General features: G+C 45.0%; 9 non-coding genes across 9 annotated transcripts; all 9 read left to right on the forward strand.

Moving 5' to 3' along the window:
- Positions 1-181: 181 nt before the first annotated feature.
- Positions 182-264, forward strand: trnal-cag (transfer RNA leucine (anticodon CAG)). The gene has a single exon. It is a non-coding gene; the product is annotated as a tRNA-Leu (tRNA).
- A 692-nt stretch (positions 265-956) lies between these two features.
- trnal-cag (transfer RNA leucine (anticodon CAG)) lies at positions 957-1,039 on the forward strand. The gene has a single exon. It is a non-coding gene; the product is annotated as a tRNA-Leu (tRNA).
- A 702-nt stretch (positions 1,040-1,741) lies between these two features.
- On the forward strand, positions 1,742-1,824 carry trnal-cag (transfer RNA leucine (anticodon CAG)). Its single transcript has one exon. It is a non-coding gene; the product is annotated as a tRNA-Leu (tRNA).
- A 700-nt stretch (positions 1,825-2,524) lies between these two features.
- On the forward strand, positions 2,525-2,607 carry trnal-cag (transfer RNA leucine (anticodon CAG)). The gene has a single exon. It is a non-coding gene; the product is annotated as a tRNA-Leu (tRNA).
- A 702-nt stretch (positions 2,608-3,309) lies between these two features.
- trnal-cag (transfer RNA leucine (anticodon CAG)) lies at positions 3,310-3,392 on the forward strand. Its single transcript has one exon. It is a non-coding gene; the product is annotated as a tRNA-Leu (tRNA).
- A 705-nt stretch (positions 3,393-4,097) lies between these two features.
- trnal-cag (transfer RNA leucine (anticodon CAG)) lies at positions 4,098-4,180 on the forward strand. Its single transcript has one exon. It is a non-coding gene; the product is annotated as a tRNA-Leu (tRNA).
- Positions 4,181-4,887: 707 nt separating this feature from the next.
- On the forward strand, positions 4,888-4,970 carry trnal-cag (transfer RNA leucine (anticodon CAG)). Its single transcript has one exon. It is a non-coding gene; the product is annotated as a tRNA-Leu (tRNA).
- A 699-nt stretch (positions 4,971-5,669) lies between these two features.
- Positions 5,670-5,752, forward strand: trnal-cag (transfer RNA leucine (anticodon CAG)). Its single transcript has one exon. It is a non-coding gene; the product is annotated as a tRNA-Leu (tRNA).
- Positions 5,753-6,447: 695 nt separating this feature from the next.
- On the forward strand, positions 6,448-6,530 carry trnal-cag (transfer RNA leucine (anticodon CAG)). Its single transcript has one exon. It is a non-coding gene; the product is annotated as a tRNA-Leu (tRNA).
- The last annotated feature ends 2,470 nt before the right edge of the window (positions 6,531-9,000 follow it).

Consider the following 9,000-nt stretch of genomic DNA (forward strand, 5'->3'; position numbering starts at 1 on the left):
TGTATGTGTATGCGTATGTATGCGTATATATATGTATATATACTAAATATAGTAATAATGCACATATATATGCCTTAGGTTTTACCGGCATGGTATCAACCATTAATATGTGTGCAGACAAGGTTAAAAAAAAAAGAAAAAAAAAAAAAAAAAAATTTGACAGCCCTAGTTAATGCATACAGTCAGGATGGCCGAGCGGTCTAAGGCGCTGCGTTCAGGTCGCAGTCTCCTCTGGAGGCGTGGGTTCGAATCCCACTTCTGACAGTTGCCTTTTGGGGTGGTAGCCTAGTGGCTACAGAGGAGGGTCAACACTTTGCAAGGTCCTTAACCCTTATCGCTCCCCGGTCGCCGGGCCATTGCATGGGAGACCACTGCTCCTAGTTTGACTTGCAATGGGTTGAATGCAGAGAAATAATTTCCACATTGTGCACACACACACACATAGCCACACACGCACGTATACGCACACATAGACGTATACACTGGGTTGTTCACCTGCATGCTTGCTCTGTAGTTTTTGGGGTTAGTTAGCGGTAGCTTAGCTTAGACTGTGATCGGATCTCGAGGTTTTGGTCGATTGCTGCTATTGTTTTGGTCGGCTCCGTGTCGGTTTTGTGTTTCGTTTGTGGTTTTTGTTGCAGATTTCCAATACTTGATGTGTGCCTCCATGTGTTCTTGCTTCCTGGATTGGCAGTAGATGTCAACTCCCCCACCCCCCACCCCCACCCCAAAAAAAAAAAAAACTCACTGCGTTTGTATGTGTATATATATGTATGTGTATGCGTATGTATGCGTATATATATGAATATATACTATATATAGTAATAATGCACATATATATGCCTTAGGTTTTACCGGCATGGTATCAACCATTAATGTGTGCAGACAAGGTTAAAAAAAAAAAAAAAAAAAAAAAAAAAAAAAAAAAAAATTGACAGCCCTAGTTAATGCATACAGTCAGGATGGCCGAGCGGTCTAAGGCGCTGCGTTCAGGTCGCAGTCTCCTCTGGAGGCGTGGGTTCGAATCCCACTTCTGACAGTTGCCTTTTGGGGTGGTAGCCTAGTGGCTACAGAGGAGGGTCAACACTTTGCAAGGTCCTTAACCCTTATCGCTCCCCGGTCGCCGGGCCATTGCATGGGAGACCACTGCTCCTAGTTTGACTTGCAATGGGTTGAATGCAGAGAAATAATTTCCACATTGTGCACACACACACACATGGCCAAACAGACATGTACATACACACGCACGTATACGCACACATAGACGTATACACTGGCTTGTTCACCTGCATGCTTGCTCTGTAGTTTTTGGGGTTAGTTAGCGGTAGCTTAGCTTAGACTGTGATCGGATCTCGAGGTTTTGGTCGATTGCTGCTCATGTTTTGGTCGGCTCCGTGTCGGTTTTGTGTTTCGTTTGTGGTTTTTGTTGCAGATTTCCAATACTTGATGTGTGCCTCCATGTGTTCTTGCTTCCTGGATTGGCAGTAGATGTCACCTCCCCCACCCCCCACCCCCACCCCAAAAAAAAAAAAACTCACTGCGTTTGTATGTGTATATATATGTATGTGTATGCGTATGTATGCGTATATATATGTATATATACTAAATATAGTAATAATGCACATATATATGCCTTAGGTTTTACCGGCATGGTATCAACCATTAATATGTGTGCAGACAAGGTTAAAAAAAAAAGAAAAAAAAAAAAAAAAAAAATTGACAGCCCTAGTTAATGCATACAGTCAGGATGGCCGAGCGGTCTAAGGGGCTGCGTTCAGGTCGCAGTCTCCTCTGGAGGCGTGGGTTCGAATCCCACTTCTGACAGTTGCCTTTTGGGGTGGTAGCCTAGTGGCTACAGAGGAGGGTCAACACTTTGCAAGGTCCTTAACCCTTATCGCTCCCCGGTCGCCGGGCCATTGCATGGGAGACCACTGCTCCTAGTTTGACTTGCAATGGGTTGAATGCAGAGAAATAATTTCCACATTGTGCACACACACACACATAGCCACACAGTCATGTACATACACACGCACGTATACCCACACATAGACGTATACACTGGCTTGTTCACCTGCATGCTTGCTCTGTAGTTTTTGGGGTTAGTTAGCGGTAGCTTAGCTTAGACTGTGATCGGATCTCGAGGTTTTGGTCCATTGCTGCTCATGTTTTGGTCGGCTCCGTGTCGGTTTTGTGTTTCGTTTGTGGTTTTTGTTGCAGATTTCCAATACTTGATGTGTGCCTCCATGTGTTCTTGCTTCCTGGATTGGCAGTAGATGTCACCTCCCCCACCCCCCACCCCCACCCCAAAAAAAAAAAAAACTCACTGCGTTTGTATGTGTATATATATGTATGTGTATGCGTATGTATGCGTATATATATGAATATATACTATATATAGTAATAATGCACATATATATGCCTTAGGTTTTACCGGCATGGTATCAACCATTAATATGTGTGCAGACAAGGTTAAAAAAAAAAAAAAAAAAAAAAAAAAAATTGACAGCCCTAGTTAATGCATACAGTCAGGATGGCCGAGCAGTCTAAGGCGCTGCGTTCAGGTCGCAGTCTCCTCTGGAGGCGTGGGTTCGAATCCCACTTCTGACAGTTGCCTTTTGGGGTGGTAGCCTAGTGGCTACAGAGGAGGGTCAACACTTTGCAAGGTCCTTAACCCTTATCGCTCCCCGGTCGCCGGGCCATTGCATGGGAGACCACTGCTCCTAGTTTGACTTGCAATGGGTTGAATGCAGAGAAATAATTTCCACATTGTGCACACACACACACATGGCCACACAGACATGTACATACACACGCACGTATACGCACACATAGACGTATACACTGGCTTGTTCACCTGCATGCTTGCTCTGTAGTTTTTGGGGTTAGTTAGCGGTAGCTTAGCTTAGACTGTGATCGGATCTCGAGGTTTTGGTCGATTGCTGCTCATGTTTTGGTCGGCTCCGTGTCGGTTTTGTGTTTCGTTTGTGGTTTTTGTTGCAGATTTCCAATACTTGATGTGTGCCTCCATGTGTTCTTGCTTCCTGGATTGGCAGTAGATGTCACCTCCCCCACCCCCCACCCCCACCCCAAAAAAAAAAAAACTCACTGCGTTTGTATGTGTATATATATGTATGTGTATGCGTATGTATGCGTATATATATGTATATATACTAAATATAGTAATAATGCACATATATATGCCTTAGGTTTTACCGGCATGGTATCAACCATTAATATGTGTGCAGACAAGGTTAAAAAAAAAAGAAAAAAAAAAAAAATAATAATTGACAGCCCTAGTTAATGCATACAGTCAGGATGGCCGAGCGGTCTAAGGCGCTGCGTTCAGGTCGCAGTCTCCTCTGGAGGCGTGGGTTCGAATCCCACTTCTGACAGTTGCCTTTTGGGGTGGTAGCCTAGTGGCTACAGAGGAGGGTCAACACTTTGCAAGGTCCTTAACCCTTATCGCTCCCCGGTCGCCGGGCCATTGCATGGGAGACCACTGCTCCTAGTTTGACTTGCAATGGGTTGAATGCAGAGAAATAATTTCCACATTGTGCACACACACACACATGGCCACACAGACATGTACATACACACGCACGTATACGCACACATAGACGTATACACTGGCTTGTTCACCTGCATGCTTGCTCTGTAGTTTTTGGGGTTAGTTAGCGGTAGCTTAGCTTAGACTGTGATCGGATCTCGAGGTTTTGGTCGATTGCTGCTCATGTTTTGGTCGGCTCCGTGTCGGTTTTGTGTTTCATTTGTGGTTTTTGTTGCAGATTTCCAATACTTGATGTGTGCCTCCATGTGTTCTTGCTTCCTGGATTGGCAGTAGATGTCACCTCCCCCACCCCCCACCCCCACCCCAAAAAAAAAAACTCACTGGGCTTGTATGTGTATATATATGTATGTGTATGCGTATGTATGCGTATATATATGTATATATACTAAATATAGTAATAATGCACATATATATGCCTTAGGTTTTACCGGCATGGTATCAACCATTAATATGTGTGCATACAAGGTTAAAAGAAAAAAAAAAAAAAAAAAAAAAAAAAAAAAATTGACAGCCCTAGTTAATGCATACAGTCAGGATGGCCGAGCGGTCTAAGGCGCTGCGTTCAGGTCGCAGTCTCCTCTGTAGGCGTGGGTTCGAATCCCACTTCTGACAGTTGCCTTTTGGGGTGGTAGCCTAGTGGCTACAGAGGAGGGTCAACACTTTGCAGGGTACTTAACCCTTATCGCTCCCCGGTCGCCGGGCCATTGCATGGGAGACCACTGCTCCTAGTTTGACTTGCAATGGGTTGAATGCAGAGAAATAATTTCCACATTGTGCACACACACACACATAGCCACACAGACATGTACATACACACGCACGTATACGCACACATAGACGTATACACTGGCTTGTTCACCTGCATGCTTGCTCTGTAGTTTTTGGGGTTAGTTAGCGGTAGCTTAGCTTAGACTGTGATCGGATCTCGAGGTTTTGGTCGATTGCTGCTCATGTTTTGGTCGGCTCCGTGTCGGTTTTGTGTTTCGTTTGTGGTTTTTGTTGCAAATTTCCAATACTTGATGTGTGCCTCCATGTGTTCTTGCTTCCTGGATTGGCAGTAGATGTCACCTCCCCCACCCCCCACCCCCAAAAAAAAAAAACTCACTGGGTTTGTATGTGTATAAATATGTATGTGTATGCGTATGTATGCGTATATATATGTATATATACTAAATATAGTAATAATGCACATATATATGCCTTAGGTTTTACCGGCATGGTATCAACCATTAATATGTGTGCAGACAAGGTTAAAAAAAAAAAAAAAAAAAAAAAAAAAAAAAAAAAAAAAAAATTGACAGCCCTAGTTAATGCTTACAGTCAGGATGGCCGAGCGGTCTAAGGCGCTGCGTTCAGGTCGCAGTCTCCTCTGGAGGCGTGGGTTCGAATCCCACTTCTGACAGTTACCTTTTGGGGTGGTAGCCTAGTGGCTACAGAGGAGGGTCAACACTTTGCAAGGTCCTTAACCCTTATCGCTCCCCGGTCGCCGGGCCATTGCATGGGAGACCACTGCTCCTAGTTTGACTTGCAATGGGTTGAATGCAGAGAAATAATTTCCACATTGTGCACACACACACACATAGCCACACAGACATGTACATACACACGCACGTATACGCACACATAGACGTATACACTGGCTTGTTCACCTGCATGCTTGCTCTGTAGTTTTTGGGGTTAGTTAGCGGTAGCTTAGCTTAGACTGTGATCGGATCTCGAGGTTTTGGTCGATTGCTGCTCATGTTTTGGTCGGCTCCGTGTCGGTTTTGTGTTTCATTTGTGGTTTTTGTTGCAGATTTCCAATACTTGATGTGTGCCTCCATGTGTTCTTGCTTCCTGGATTGGCAGTAGATGTCACCTCCCCCACCCCCCACCCCCACCCCAAACAAAAAAAAACTCACTGGGTTTGTATGTGTATATATATGTATGTGTATGCGTATGTATGCGTATATATATGTATATATACTAAATATAGTAATAATGCACATATATATGCCTTAGGTTTTACCGGCATGGTATCAACCATTAATATGTGTACAGACAAGGTTAAAAAAAAAAAAAAAAAAAAAAAAAAAATTGACAGCCCTAGTTAATGCTTACAGTCAGGATGGCCGAGCGGTCTAAGGCGCTGCGTTCAGGTCGCAGTCTCCTCTGGAGGCGTGGGTTCGAATCCCACTTCTGACAGTTACCTTTTGGGGTGGTAGCCTAGTGGCTACAGAGGAGGGTCAACACTTTGCAAGGTCCTTAACCCTTATCGCTCCCCGGTCGCCGGGCCATTGCATGGGAGACCACTGCTCCTAGTTTGACTTGCAATGGGTTGAATGCAGAGAAATAATTTCCACATTGTGCACACACACACACATAGCCACACAGACATGTACATACACACGCACGTATACGCACACATAGACGTATACACTGGCTTGTTCACCTGCATGCTTGCTCTGTAGTTTTTGGGGTTAGTTAGCGGTAGCTTAGCTTAGACTGTGATCGGATCTCGAGGTTTTGGTCGATTGCTGCTCATGTTTTGGTCGGCTCCGTGTCGGTTTTGTGTTTCATTTGTGGTTTTTGTTGCAGATTTCCAATACTTGATGTGTGCCTCCATGTGTTCTTGCTTCCTGGATTGGCAGTAGATGTCACCTCCCCCACCCCCCACCCCCACCCCAAAAAAAAAAAAACTCACTGGGTTTGTATGTGTATATATATGTATGTGTATGCGTATGTATGCGTATATATATGTATATATACTAAATATAGTAATAATGCACATATATATGCCTTAGGTTTTACCGGCATGGTATCAACCATTAATATGTGTGCATACAAGGTTAAAAGAAAAAAAAAAAAAAAAAAATTGACAGCCCTAGTTAATGCATACAGTCAGGATGGCCGAGCGGTCTAAGGCGCTGCGTTCAGGTCGCAGTCTCCTCTGTAGGCGTGGGTTCGAATCCCACTTCTGACAGTTGCCTTTTGGGGTGGTAGCCTAGTGGCTACAGAGGAGGGTCAACACTTTGCAGGGTACTTAACCCTTATCGCTCCCCGGTCGCCGGGCCATTGCATGGGAGACCACTGCTCCTAGTTTGACTTGCAATGGGTTGAATGCAGAGAAATAATTTCCACATTGTGCACACACACACACATAGCCACACAGACATGTACATACACACGCACGTATACGCACACATAGACGTATACACTGGCTTGTTCACCTGCATGCTTGCTCTGTAGTTTTTGGGGTTAGTTAGCGGTAGCTTAGCTTAGACTGTGATCGGATCTCGAGGTTTTGGTCGATTGCTGCTCATGTTTTGGTCGGCTCCGTGTCGGTTTTGTGTTTCGTTTGTGGTTTTTGTTGCAGATTTCCAATACTTGATGTGTGCCTCCATGTGTTCTTGCTTCCTGGATTGGCAGTAGATGTCACACACACACACACACACACACACACACACACACACACACACACACACACACACACACACACACACACACATAGCTGGAGATTGCCCATCTCCAGTGCGCTTTTGGCTTTTACGCATGGAACGAAAAAACAACAGCACACACACACAGATGCGCTGTGTGGGAAACATTAAGCAACCCAACTGTACTTTTTAGGCCACATAGATGTACTACTTGTATAACGTTTACCATTATGCCATTGTGCTGTTTATTGTGTTTTTTGGAATTGATATGAGCGCACAGCGGTGCGTAAAAGTATATATTTGTTACAGGTTTGCCGGAGCGCGCTCCGGCTTGCTCCCCCTCAAATTAAGCCCTGGCTAGGCCTATACAGTGGCACACTGGCACAGCAGCCCGTCATAACAGCCCGTCATAACTATAAAATACAGTAGCCTACGCCAACTTTTTATTTATTTGAATAATGTGACAGGTTTTATTTTATTTTATTTTTCCATCATCCCTCCCTCCTGTCTGGAGGGGGGGCGGGAGCTGGGGGAGCCGCACCCCCAGCACCCCTACTTCCCGCAGTGCAGAATGCAGAATGATGTCATTCTGCATATTAAGTAACCATGTGCTACTGCACGCTACCTACGCTTCTCTGGCCCAGCAAAGGAAGCTGTCTTACTTTCTTTCTTTATTCATTTAAGGACAGTTGTGCCTATTATTGACTCGATAGCGCCATATACTGGATGAAAATGGAACACAGAGAAACTACACGACACGCTCAAGTGATGCGTCTGTTGCGCACTGTGGAAATGTACTTCTGGTTGCGAACAGTCAGAGAATGCGAACGCACGTGTGTGTGACCGCGTAAAAGAAATCTTCTAACAGTGACAGACAGGCGTGCACACGCTGTTAGTGTAGCACGCAGCTTCTTGTTACGCGTGATGTAGTCTGTGTACGTAACAATGCACACACGCACGCACGTGTAACAAAAATGTTCTATCATCTTCATGCGTGCGTTCATGCGTGCGTTCGCAAAAAACGTGTAAATGTTACACGTAGTCACTACGCGTACTGTGATCACGCGTGTGCAGCAGTCATTACGCATGAACGTGCGCGTACACGCGTGACCGTTATAGATCAATGGGGAAACTACATTACATGTTACCCGTTGCTTTGCTGCACAGGCGTCAAAGCACGCGCGAGTGACACGCTCAGTCGACAGCTGCGCACGCATTATGACTCGTATGGAACTTCGCACGCACGCACGCACGCACGCACGCACGCACGCACGCACGCACGCACGCACGCACGCACGCACGCACGCACGCACGCACGCACGCACACACACACACACACACACACACACACACACACAGGAAAATAAACCCAATAACTAATTTAAAAAAAATAAATGAAACCAACTATAATACAAACAAAACAAAGTAAGAAAAGGATAATGGAACAAAACAAACTTAACCCCAAAATTCAGCTGTGGGCAGGGACCAGGAGTAGTAGTTACACCAGTAACTTACCCCAGCAGATGAATATTAAACTACCGTATTTTCTGGACTATAAGCAGCACCTGCATATAAGCCGCATCCACTCTATTTAAAAAAAAAAAGATATGCAAGCCACAGATATTTATGTTGTTAGATTAGATATTTACTACATGTACAGAAGGATTTTGAACTGTAAATGATGTACATGTTTGTACCTAAATAGATCCTTTCCTAACAGTGTCTTTTAACACGGCAGCAACTTTGCTGATTAAAACGGGACAGAACCAAGAGAAAATAACCGGTATTTATTTATCTATTTATCTGTGTAGCAGTGTAAGTGCCACGGGGCCCGACCGACAGGATGGAGAGGACACGGAGTTTAGTGTAGAACCCTTTTATTCACTCCAGATCACCCAGATCACCGCCACACACGTGCAGAAGCACCTTCTCCCACAGCATCAGCCACCAGCTGCTCCTCCGACCCCTCGCTGCTGTCCAACTCTGCCTTATAAGGCAGGCAGGGTGGAGAGTGGC

This window comes from Cololabis saira, unplaced genomic scaffold (genome assembly GCF_033807715.1).
Source record: "Cololabis saira isolate AMF1-May2022 unplaced genomic scaffold, fColSai1.1 scf431, whole genome shotgun sequence".
Classification (NCBI taxonomy): domain Eukaryota; kingdom Metazoa; phylum Chordata; class Actinopteri; order Beloniformes; family Belonidae; genus Cololabis; species Cololabis saira.